General features: G+C 42.8%; 1 protein-coding gene and 1 pseudogene across 1 annotated transcript in view; one reads left to right on the top strand and one right to left on the bottom strand.

Moving 5' to 3' along the window:
* LOC134481229 (uncharacterized) overlaps positions 1-12212 on the bottom strand; it is a 67794-nt gene that overhangs the window by 50143 nt on the left and 5439 nt on the right. The gene's annotated exons all lie outside the window — the stretch shown is intronic.
* LOC134481218 (partner of Y14 and mago-like) lies at positions 9072-9637 on the top strand (annotated as a pseudogene).

The raw sequence follows: 12212 nt of genomic DNA, 5'->3' as shown, positions 1-12212 counted from the left end.
CAGGGCAGAGTGGTATGGGTTCAGGAAAATGGAAAGGAATGTGAAGGAAGGCAGCAGAACCTACACACAAGAAACCTGTCAGCTTACAAAGCTCCTGAAAGAGCTTCCTAGGTCCTTTCTGATTCCTCCTTGCTTCAGGCTTCTTTCTGTTTCTCAGGGGAATCAAGACCCAACTTTCCTGAGGACAGTCCAGGTCTGCTAATTCCTGTTTTTTGCCATTTTGTGCTGTCTGCCTCTTCCCATATTCCTTATCTTTGAGTTGAAAGTTTTATACACAGTGGTTAATTTTATCCCAGAATTCTGTGTGGTTAAGAACATGGATTCTGGAAGCACACAAAGTCTGAGGTAACAACCGTGGCTGTACTGATCTAAACTGTTTTAGTCAGGGTTACCACTGCCTTGCTGAAACCACAAGGAGAGCAATCTGGGGAGGAAAGGGATTTAACCTCATAGCATCACTGAAGGAAGCCAGGACAGGAACTCAACAGGGCAGGAACCTGGAGGAAGAAGCTGCTGTAGAGGCCACAGAGGGTTGCTGCTTGCTAACTTGCTCCTCATGGCTTGCTCAGCCTGCTTCCTTTTAGCTCCCAAGCACCACCAGTCCTGGGATGGTCCCAGCCACAGTGGGCTGGGCCCTACCATATCTGTCATTGAGAAAATACCTTACAGTCAGTTGTTATGGAGGCATTTTCTCAATTGAGTTTTCCTCCTTTCAGATAACTCTAGCTTCTATTAAGTTGACACAAAACTAGCTAGTCAAGTCTCCCTTCCTCTGTAAGCGAGAGGACTGACCCCATTCCCTATGAGGAGGCTGTCATTGTGAATGGGACACTCATGCGAGTTGAGGCGACGATTTGACCCATAGTGAATACTGAGAAATGTTAGCTCTTAGTACTCTCATAAATTAGGTATATTACTACATAAATTAAACATATCTGTAATGAAAATTAGAATTTCACATTAATCAATGTCCCATTTTGGCCTAAAGCACCAAACAATCTAAACTGTGTTTTTGGCTTTGGTGGGCCATGGGGCAGAAGAGAAAGGCACAGAATACTGGGGGTCATGAATCTTGTTGGAACATTTCAGCTTCCTCTAGCAGCACAGCAAGAATTCCAGACAATCACTAAGGGCCTTCCCCCTTTCTAGCCACTTTCTGCAGTTCTGTGGGATCTCACCAGAAACCACACTTTACAGAAAGACTCTTCAGCTAGGCTCCTTGTTAACCCCAGCAGTGCATGCTCTTCCCTTACCAGACTGTCATTCCATCCTATCCTTCTGGAACCACGACCTACCTCTCTCACCAAGAAGAAAGAAATGGGGCTTGTGAGGTAGGTTCTTAGCAACGTTTTGAGATGAAACCTTTGTCTATGCAACTAAACCAAACAACAAGGAGACAAAAACACAGCACAGCCCTCGGCTCTAAGGAAATAGGACAGGGTGGTTTCTTGTTGCTGTTTTCCATCTTGATTGGCTTATGGCCTGGAAGCACAGGTTAACAAGCAGTTTCCTGAACTTTAATAGGTTTACAAAACAAAGAAAGTCATAAATCAGAGCAAGTTTAGAATACATCAGTAGGTACACCAGAAACGTAGTTGCAGCCAGACGGGAAAGCTTTTCTATATGCCTAAGAGTGTATCTGATGACATCTTTAACTTCTCAGTTGGCAGAAGCAAGGATCTCCTCAGTTAATGGTGCCAAATGTTTTTACTTTTTTTTTTTTTATTAACTTGAGTATTTCTTATATACATTTCGAGTGTTATTCCCTTTCCCGGTTTCCGGGCAAACATCCCCCTCCCCCCTCCCCTCCCTTATGGGTGTTCCCCTCCCAACCCTCCCCCCATTGCCGCCCTCCCCCCATAGACTAGTTCACTGGGGGTTCAGTCTTAGCAGGACCCAGGGCTTCCCCTTCCACTGGTGCTCTTACTAGGATATTCATTGCTACCTATGGGGTCAGAGTCCAGGGTCAGTCCATGTATAGTCTTTAGGTAGTGGCTTAGTCCCTGGAAGCTCTGATTGCTTGGCATTGTTGTACTTTTGGGGTCTCGAGCCCCTTCAAGCTCTTGCAGTTCTTTCTCTGATTCCTTCAATAGGGGACCTATTCTCAGTTCAGTGGTTTGCTGCTGGCATTCGCCTCTGTATTTGCTGTATTCTGGCTGTGTCTCTCAGGAGAGATCTACATCCGGCTCCTGTCGGTCTGCACTTCTTTGCTTCATCCATCTTGTCTAATTGGGTGGCTGTATATGTATGGGCCACATGTGGGGCAGGCTCTGAATGGGTGTTCCTTCAGTCTCTGTTTTAATCTTTGCCTCTCCCTTCCCTGCCAAGGGTATTCTTTTTCCTCATTTAAAGAAGGAGTGAAGCATTCACATTTTGATCATCCGTTTTGAGTTTCGTTTGTTCTAGGGATCTAGGGTAATTCAAGCATTTGGGCTAATAGCCACTTATCAATGAGTGCATACCATGTATGTCTTTCTGTGAGTGGGTTAGCTCACTCAGGATGATATTTTCCAGTTCCAACCATTTGCCTACGAATTTCATAAACTCGTTGTTTTTGATAGCTGAGTAATTTTCCATTGTGTAGATGTACCACATTTTCTGTATCCATTCCTCTGTTGAAGGGCATCTGGGTTCTTTCCATTTTCTGGCTATTATAAATAAGGCTGCGATGAACATAGTGGAGCACGTGTCTCTTTTATATGTTGAGGCATCTTTTGGGTATATGCCCAAGAGAGGTATACCTGGATCCTCAGGCAGTTCAATGTCCAATTTTCTGAGGAACCTCCAGACTGATTTCCAGAATGGTTTTACCAGTCTGCAATCCCACCAACAATGGAGGAGTGTTCCTCTTTCTCCACATCCTCGCCAGCATCTGCTGTCACCTGAGTTTTTGATCTTAGCCATTCTCACTGGTGTGAGGTGAAATCTCAGGGTTGTTTTGATTTGCATTTCCCTTATGACTAAAGATGTTGAACATTTCTTTAGGTGTTTCTCGGCCATTCGGCATTCCTCGTTTCAGTAATAGAAGTGGGCAAGGGATGGCTCGGATTTCAAGACGCTAAAGCTAGCTTCCAGTAAGGGAATTAGCTTCTGGGTCAGCAACCTCCCAAAGTCTCCACACGGCTGCAGTTTTACTCAGTCAAATATTCTCTGCAGAAACAGCTTCTTTTCTGCAGAAGCAGACACCCAAGAGCCACCAAAATTGACCATATGATTAATGCTCACACAATGATTGCTCCATCTCCCTTGGGCAGCCTCTTCCCACACCTCGGTACATTTTGCTCTCTTTTACAAACCCATATCTGTAATCTCCCTTGTATCTTACTTTCTTCTGAGCATGCCTCATGCTCTTAAGCCTCATGATTATGTGCATAATAAAAAATATCTTTAATAAAAGGCTCCAACTCTTCTGATAAACTGTTTAATCCCAAAATTCTTTTCAATATTGAAGCTGTGAATCCTGGATTGTCCTTAGTCAAAGTTCCTAAAATTCCCAGGGAACTCATCAAGTTGCCAAGGTCAGCAGAATGGAGTTGTGTCTCTGTCCCCTCACTGCTGAGCTGTGCTGGCATTTGAGAAGCGGCTGTCGTTGAGAAGATAGTTCCCTCAGTATACCTGGGGAAAAGGACCAACCTCATCCTGTCAGACACAGGGACACAGAGGAGAAAACTACTTACTAAATTTGATACAATCCTTCCTAAATTCCCCATTGGATCCCACTTATTCCTTTATCATCTGATGTAAGCTGACCTCATGCCTCTCCACTCTTTATCAAAACGGTGTCTACAAAACAATACAAGCAAAACAACAACAACAACAACAAAACAACAACAGCAACAACAACACATTTGCTGGGGCCTCCTGCATTAGCCCTCATTCAAGAAAATTCCTCCACAGACTTCTGTATAGCCACGTTTAAGGGGAGAATTTTTCAACAGAAGTTCCTTCTTACCTGTTGATCCTGGTTTTTGCCAAGGTGACCAAAAAGAAAAAATAAATCTAACTGGGACAATCTGTAAGCAGCTGCATCAAGGGAGGGGCGCCTGGAATGTATAAGTACATCAATTCATCGAAGGGATAGTTATTCTTTGTATCCTTTTAAGGTCTTTAGATGACTTATGTTTCAAGGCTATAGTTTTTGAAGTTTGTTTTCTGTCCATGTGATTGACAAATCCATCTGAATTAATTTGATGGGAGGAGCCTATGCTATGTATCTATATTATAGGCCTTGAATAATTCAGACAGTCATGTTTCCACTCAGAGAGAAAAATATAATTCATATCTTATTCTTTTGACCAAAAACCATGTAAGGGACTGGAGCGATAGCTTGGTGATTAAGAGGTCCAGTTGCTCATCCACAGCACCCAAGTTCAAGTCTCAGCACCCACTTCATGACTCATAACCATTTGCAGGGTATAAAAACACCTAAATGAAATGTAAAAAACAATGTTATTGATCTTGGTGACACACATACCTTAATCGCAGCATTTGGAAGGCAGAAGCCCAGAGATCTCTGTGAGATTTAGGAAAGCCTAGTCTACAGAGTGAGTCCCTGGATAGCCAGGGCTGCACAGTAAAACCTTGTTCCAAATATATTCCTTTAAAAACCAATGATATTGAAGCTGTAGTAAAAAAAAAATGGTGTCCAAATTCTCCAACAAGGATAAGATGGGACAGATGAACTGTTGAATTATACCAGATATTTTAAGACTTTACGCGCACGCGTGCGCGCACGTGTGTGTGTGTGTGTGTGTGTGTGTGTGTGTGTGTGAGTGTGTGTGAGTGTGTGTGTGAGTGTGTGTGTGTGTGAGTGTGTGTGTGTATGTGTGTGTGTGTGTGTGTGTCTGTGCGTGTGATGTACTTGTTATGGAGAGAGTCCATTTATACCTTCTGGAGAGTGAGGTCAAGTGTGTCGGTGTGTTTAGAGTAACGTTTTGCAATTTGTGGATTGCAACCACTTTGTAATGTTATAGTTAGGGGTCACCACAGCACAAGGACTCTATTAAAGGGCTACAGATTTAGGAAGGGTGAGAAGCACTGATATACAGGCTAGAGATCAATATTGAAGGTCTTCTTTTATTGTTAAAAAAGATTCTTTTGAATAGCCAGAGGAATCCTGATCAAGACCACAAATGCTCCCAGTATCACATTACCTAATTTCAAAATTAGACTGAGTCAGGATAATAAAAGGCAGGATTTTATTTAAACGCATGCATTATGTGTCAATGGAATAGAAGAGAGGACTGAGAAATAAGTCATGTAGTAACAGCCATCTGATCCTTACTTAATAAAGGTGTGTTGGAGAACAGGTATTCTTAAACAGGTGATGTCAGGCAAATTGAGTAGCTACACATTGAAGATTAACACTAGATCCCTGTCTCTCCTGCTCCATGCAAATCAACTCAAAATGGATCAAACTCGGTAACTTAAGACCCCAAAGTATTCTGGAGAGGATATCTTTGCTCAATCATTCATCTAACCCAGATTAATCTCCATCCTATAAAGAAGTAAAGTAGGGAAGGACAGTGTGGCACATTCCAATCCTAACCAGTGTCTGCATAAACAGGCAAACTCTGTGAAGTCTAGGCCATCCCCTTTACATAGCTTGTTTTAGACCATCTAGGGCTTTACAGTAAGATCTTATCTAAAAACAAAACCAAAATAAAACAATGATAGCTAATAAACAATATAATTAGTAGATGGGCAAATGATCTGAATAAAAATTTGTCTGTCTGTCTATCAGTTTCTGTTTCTCTGTGTCTTTGTGACTCTGTCTCTCATGTGTGAGCATGTGTGCGTGTTTCTGTGTGTGTGTTTCTGTGTGTGTGTGTTTCTGTGTGTGTGTGTGTGTGATTGTGTGTGTGTGTGTGTGTGTGTGTGTGTGTGTGTGTGTGAGGGTGTGTGTATGACTCGGGCCTGCAGCCAGAACTGGATGCTGGGTAAATATTCTACCACTAAGCCACAATTCCAGCCTTCAACTCCTAAACAGATGTACAGAAAACCAATAAATATGATTTTAGCCACCAAGGGAATACAAACAGAAACTCCAATGAAATTCCATGTCGCCTCATGCTAAAGGATGATTCGGTATGTAAAGAAACTTAGATCCTGGCCTGTTGACCCAGGTTCAATTCTTAGAACCAATATAAAGGTGGGAAAAGGAACCGATTCCATACAGACTCTCCTTAACCCTTAACTCTGTCCTGTGGTACACATATCCCCTGACATATATATCAGTCACACATCCAAATAGTATTTGTGGTTTTAGTTTTTAATACAGAAATAAATGACTATAGGTTTACATTGCTGGTAGGAATGTGAATTATCATAATGGCTGTAGAGACTAATATGGAGGCTACTGAAGGAACTAAAAACAAAACCACAATCATAATCCATATATACCACTCCTGGTGGATACTCAAGGGAAAATATGGAGTCAGCCTCAGAGTTTATCACCACATGAACCGATGAAAAATTATTTTTTTTGCAGAAATGTCTGATGTCTAGAGTGTGCCTGTGACTGAGCCTCCAGCTTATGTGGGACTTAGTCCTGGATCCAGACTTCCAATTCCTACAGGACCACATTTCCAGACCAGGTCAGTACAGGGCCTGAGGTTTGGTTCCAGATTGCTCAGGTTTCCCTCGAAATACTGCAATTTTGCTTCCAGTGGTATCTGACATCAATATGGGTATGAAATCCTGAAGTCTGAGTTGCCAAAGGTTACTGCCAGGCCTCAAGTCTCCCTTTCTATGGTTCTAGAGGTTACTTTGGGCCTGTAGCTCTGTGTTTAGTCACCTGATTGTAGACAGGCTATCTGGTCTGAAATTGGGTATCCAGTCTCCAACAGGTTTGTAGAATCTGGGGGTGACCAAACTTTTGACTCCATCTGGTCACCTTGGTGCTTAAGGTGTTTCTCCATGCTTGATCCTGTTGGCACATAGCGAGGACTAGATTGCCTAAGTCACTCATCTGAAATCAAAGTCAAATTCCCCCAGTCATCATAGCTGGACTGCACGCAGATCTAAGTTACAGAAACCAAAGTATCCAATACAGAAATAATTGAAATGTCCAAGAAAGAATTTACAGCCTTACTATTCAAAAGAATTGATGATCATAAGGAGTCAAATACATTCATGAATTAAGGAAATATATCTGAAAACTTGTCCAGATAGCCTCAAAAGTAAACGTAATAGTTAACAGAACAGTAGTAGAATTTCAAAATATAGAGGAAAAACTTTGGAAGGAGATTGAATCTTTGAAAACTAAACTAATAAAAATATTTGAAGAGGATGGTCAAACTGGTAGAAACCACAACAAAGACTGTCATTAAGAGATAAGATTACTGGATTCAGCCCCCACCTCCAAAAAAAAGAAAAGAAAAAAAAAGATATAAGATCATACACAAGAACAAATCTCAGACATAGAGGACAAGAGGGAAAATAAGAAGCATAAACAATATTCCAAAGATCCTGGGACACAATAAAGATTCCAAACCTAAGAATTCATGGGGTATAGCAGGGAACAGCCAAAGTAACATCGAATGGATGAGACAGACTTATATTTCAGTGAAATTCTAGCAGAAATCATCACAAATTTATAGAAATAATTAAGCTTGCAAGTATAACAGCCATGGAGAAATCCAAACAGACAGAATCAGAGAAGAAATTCTCTGTGACATACAATCAGGATGTCAAAAATACAAAATAAAGAAATAATTCTAGCCAGGCAGTGATGGTGCATGCCTTGTGTTTAATCCTACCATTTGTGGGACAGAGGCAGGCAGATCCCTGTGAGTTCAAGGCCATACTGGTGAAAAGATTGAGTTCCAGGAAAACTACAGCTCCACAGTAAAACCCTGCCTTAAAAAAGAAAGGAAGGAAGGAAGGAAGAAAGAAAGGAAGGAAGGAAGGAAGGAAGGAAGGAAGGAAGGAAGGAAGGGAGAAAAGAGAAGGAAAGAAAATTAAAAGAAATAATCCTAAAAGCAGCATGCAAGAAAACAACAGCTAACAAAGAACTGAACCATGAAGCTGTGTTATGCTCTGGGAGCTAGAGATCTGAGATTAATGTCCTAACTTCCATCTCATCTCCAGCCAGGAGTGGGTGGGAGCAAAGTCCTTCATTTCAAAGCTCAAGCTTGCTCCTCTGGTTAGGCAGCTGCCTTGTTCCTGAGATTCATGCTAGGGGCTTCTGTATTTAATATTCCTGTAACTCTCCCTCCTTGGTATTTCTGCAGCTGGGTTTGAATACGCAAAGGCCGTCAAACCTTATATTCCTCTTGAAGTATTCCTGGATTAGACGTTAACTCAGAGCAAACCAGCAATTAGTAGTAATCAGCTGAGATATTTACAGGTATACATGGAGAGTCTTTCCTGAATTATGAAGTGCATGTGAGCTCTCAAATATTGAATAGAGAAGTGGCTATCTGTCTAATCACCCAGTCTTCCCCATTGGTTATCAGGATCATATGCAATCTGAGTGTCCTGGCTTCTTACATGTTTTCCTGACTCTAGAGTCTCCATTGTCTGGTGTTATTCCCATATGCTGGGAAGAACTCAACTGTGTTCTGAAGGATACACAGGGTTTGTGGAAGGAGATGAATATGAATGAGCCTTCTACACATAGAACAAGGGGGCACCTGGGAAGAAGCAGATCTGGCTGAAGAAAAGTGTTCTTCAGGCATCCGTCATGTCAGTGGCATAAGGTGGTGGAAATTAAGAAGGTAGCCTGAGCAAGGTTTCCCTGTAGAGACAGTGGGTTATCTAGAAGACAGCTAGAATTTTTAACCCAGAGGCCAGGGAGTTGTCCTAAGTATATCCTCTCCAAACTCACTCTGTGGTGCCTGCATTAGGTTTAAAATGAACCTAACTCATCCACTAGACAGCAACAATGATGCATATAAAAGGCCTAGTCTACTTGAGTTCTCGAACTCAAAACGAGCCAACACAATTCCAGATCCAACCCAGGTCACCTAAAAAGCAATTTTAAAAAGGAATGAATGCTGCCATTTATCAAGAGCTTAAAAGCAGGACAATTCCACTTATTACCCCTAGAAATTCATGTTTTGGGTTCGATGGCGACTCTCTATGTAACTGACGAGACCAGCGGCAACTACACTGCCTCAACACAGAGACCGGATCGGACAAGGCACAAGCAGCGGAGGGTCAAAGAAGGATACGTGCTCCAAGAATCCTAGCCTATGAAAACAAGTATGTGAAGTTTTTCAAGAATAAACCAGAACTTCCCCCAGGGCAACGCCCTGACGCCACAGTGGTGAAGCAGGCCTCTCCAAGACAGACGAATGCAATCTGAAGTGGAAGGAGAAGAGGAGCCAGCCACAGGAGAAAGATGCAGAGGCCTTGAGCAGGACCCTTGATAAGGTGTCTGTGGGACACTCAGCCCAGACACCCAGTGCTCACCATGGCCCCCAAGCCACATCTTTAGCTGCCTTCCATGCACCCGATTCTGCTGCTACCACAGAGAAAGCCAAGAAGATCAAGCACCTAAGGAAGAATCTGATAGGTGGAGGAGCTGCAGTAGCACTTCCAGGCTGGGAAGTTCAGCAGAGAACAGCTGGAGAAGCTGACATGGCACAGGGTTCTGGAGGAGGAGCTGGAGGACTTGGAGTTGGGCCTGTGAGGCTTCAGGAATAGTGGAGTGGACTGAAGAACAAACCATGGGGTACTGTGGGGTCCAGGGGGCATGGGCCACAACAGTCAGGAGGGGCACTCCCATACTGGCTCACTTTCCCCTCCTGTGGCCCAACTCTGTCCTCTAGAGCCTAGTATCTCTCTTCTTCATCCCTTCTCCTTCTCAGCTCCCATTTTTGAACTTTTCCCTTCTATCCCATTGTTCACAATCTGAGTGATGACCCCAGGTACCTCTGCTGCTGATCTGGGTGTCTTGTTGAAAAGGAACCCCGAGAGGGTGGGAGTCTGTCAGGGATCTGAGGCTGAGGGTACAAGGAGTACCCACGATTTGGAGTCTTAGTTCCTGTTCAGTGTTTATGAATAACTTCTGTGGCCACCAAGACAACCACCATCACCTCCACCAACTCCTCCTCCTCCTCCTCTTCTTTCTCCTCCTCCTCCTCCTCCTTTTCATCTTTTATTTAAGAATGTAGAAATAAATTCAAGTAGACGACAAAAAAAAAGTTCACTTATTGTTTGTAGCAAACCTATGTCCTGTTGAGATATAATGGTTTCCATAGATTTATTTATTCGCTTGTATTTGTTTGTTTCTTTGTTTTTATGTCCACAGTTGTTTTGCTTAAATGTATATCTGTGCACTAATGTGTGTGCCTGATGTGTAGAAAGATCAGAAGAGGGCATGAGATCCCTGGGACTAGAGTTATGGAGTGTTGAGAGCTGCCATGTGGGTACTAGGGATCCAAACCAGGTCCTCTGAAAGAGCAGCCACTGTGCTTAACTTCTGATTCATTTCTCCAGCTCATTTCCATATTTCAAATACAGAAAAGTGGAACTCTTGTGATTAACCATCCAGGTAGACAAGGCCAAACAACGACCACACCCAGCCTCCTTTTTCCAGTGTATAGGCTCTGAACTTTTGGTTGTTTTGTTTTGTTTTGTTTTGTTCTGTCTCCTATGATCTATGAAGGGACAGCCTGTATCTCTTAAGCTGAGAAGGGCCTGAATACATAGCCCTATTTTTATTGAGCAGGGAATGTTGGGCGCTCCTACCCTAGAAATCTATCAATCTGAGCTTCTTCAAGATCTGATCAACTTGTGAGGAATTAACCCAGCACCATTGGTCACAAATTCATTTTTTCAGTATTTTTGTCATTTACTGAATATCTTTATTTACACTTCAAGTGTTATTTCCTGTCCTGGTTCCTGGACATAAGCCCTCTATCCCATCCCCCTCCCCTTCATCTATAATGGTGTTCTCCACCCAATTTGCCCCCCCATATACACCTACAGTGGGGGATACAGCCTTGGCAGGACCAAAGGCCTCTCCTTCCATTGGTGCCCAACAAGGCCATCCTTTGCTACATATGCAGCTGGAGCCATGGATCAGTCCATGTATAGTCCTTGGGTAATGGTTTAGTCCCTGGGAGCTCTAGTTGGTTGGCATTGTTGTTCTTATGGGGTTGCAAACCCCTTCAGCTCTTCCAGTACTTTCACTATTTCCTCCAATGGGAAGGCCAGTCTCAGTTCAATGTTTGCTGCTAGCATTCACCTCTCAAGAGGCAGGACCACCGAAATGCGGATGCTTCATTCCTTGTTAAAAGGGAGAACAAATATATTCATAGGTGGGGATATGGAAGCAAAAGGTTGGAACAGACACTGAACAAATGATCATTCAGAGACTGACCCACATGGGTATATAGAATGGATGGAGATACACACACACACACACACACATATATATATATGTGTGTGTGTGTGTGTGTGTGTGTGTGTGTGTGTTCATACACACATATACATATATACACATATATATTGCAACCAAAAGTAGATAAGATTCATGAAGCTAAGGAGTGCATGAAGACAGGAGCCTGCTATAGCGATCTACTGGGAGGCACAGATGAACCATGTCAATTATAGAGGCGAATGCTAGACACACAGACACACACACACACTCACATAGAAACACACACAAACGAACACACACTTATAAAAACACATAAACACACACACATACATATATACACATAAACACACACACATACTCACACACATACCCACACACACTTTCAGACACCGACACAAACACACATGCACCCTCTCACAGACAGAGACACACATATACACTGACACACACACACACACAAATACACAGACATACACACACACTCACTCACACACTCATACACTCATTCACACACAGACACACACACATACACACACATACACATGCACACTCTCACACACATACAAACACACACACACATACACACACAGACATAGACACACAAACACACACACACTCACATACATCCACAAAAAAACACACACACACAACCTCACACACTCTCTCACACACACACATAGACACACACACAAACACGCACACATACACACACATAAACACACACACTCTCACACACCCAAGCATACATGCACCCTTACACTCACAGATACACACACACACATATACTGACACACATGCACACAAATACACACACACACACACACACACACACACTGCCCCATACACACACACAAAGGAAAACTAAGTTTTTATCCAGCAG

The sequence above is a fragment of the Rattus norvegicus genome, chromosome 12 (genome assembly GCF_021556685.1).
Source record: "Rattus norvegicus strain SHRSP/BbbUtx chromosome 12, alternate assembly SHRSP_T2T, whole genome shotgun sequence".
NCBI lineage: Eukaryota > Metazoa > Chordata > Mammalia > Rodentia > Muridae > Rattus > Rattus norvegicus.
Note: the sequence above shows the minus strand (reverse complement) of the source record. Positions and strands in the feature narration are given on the sequence as shown.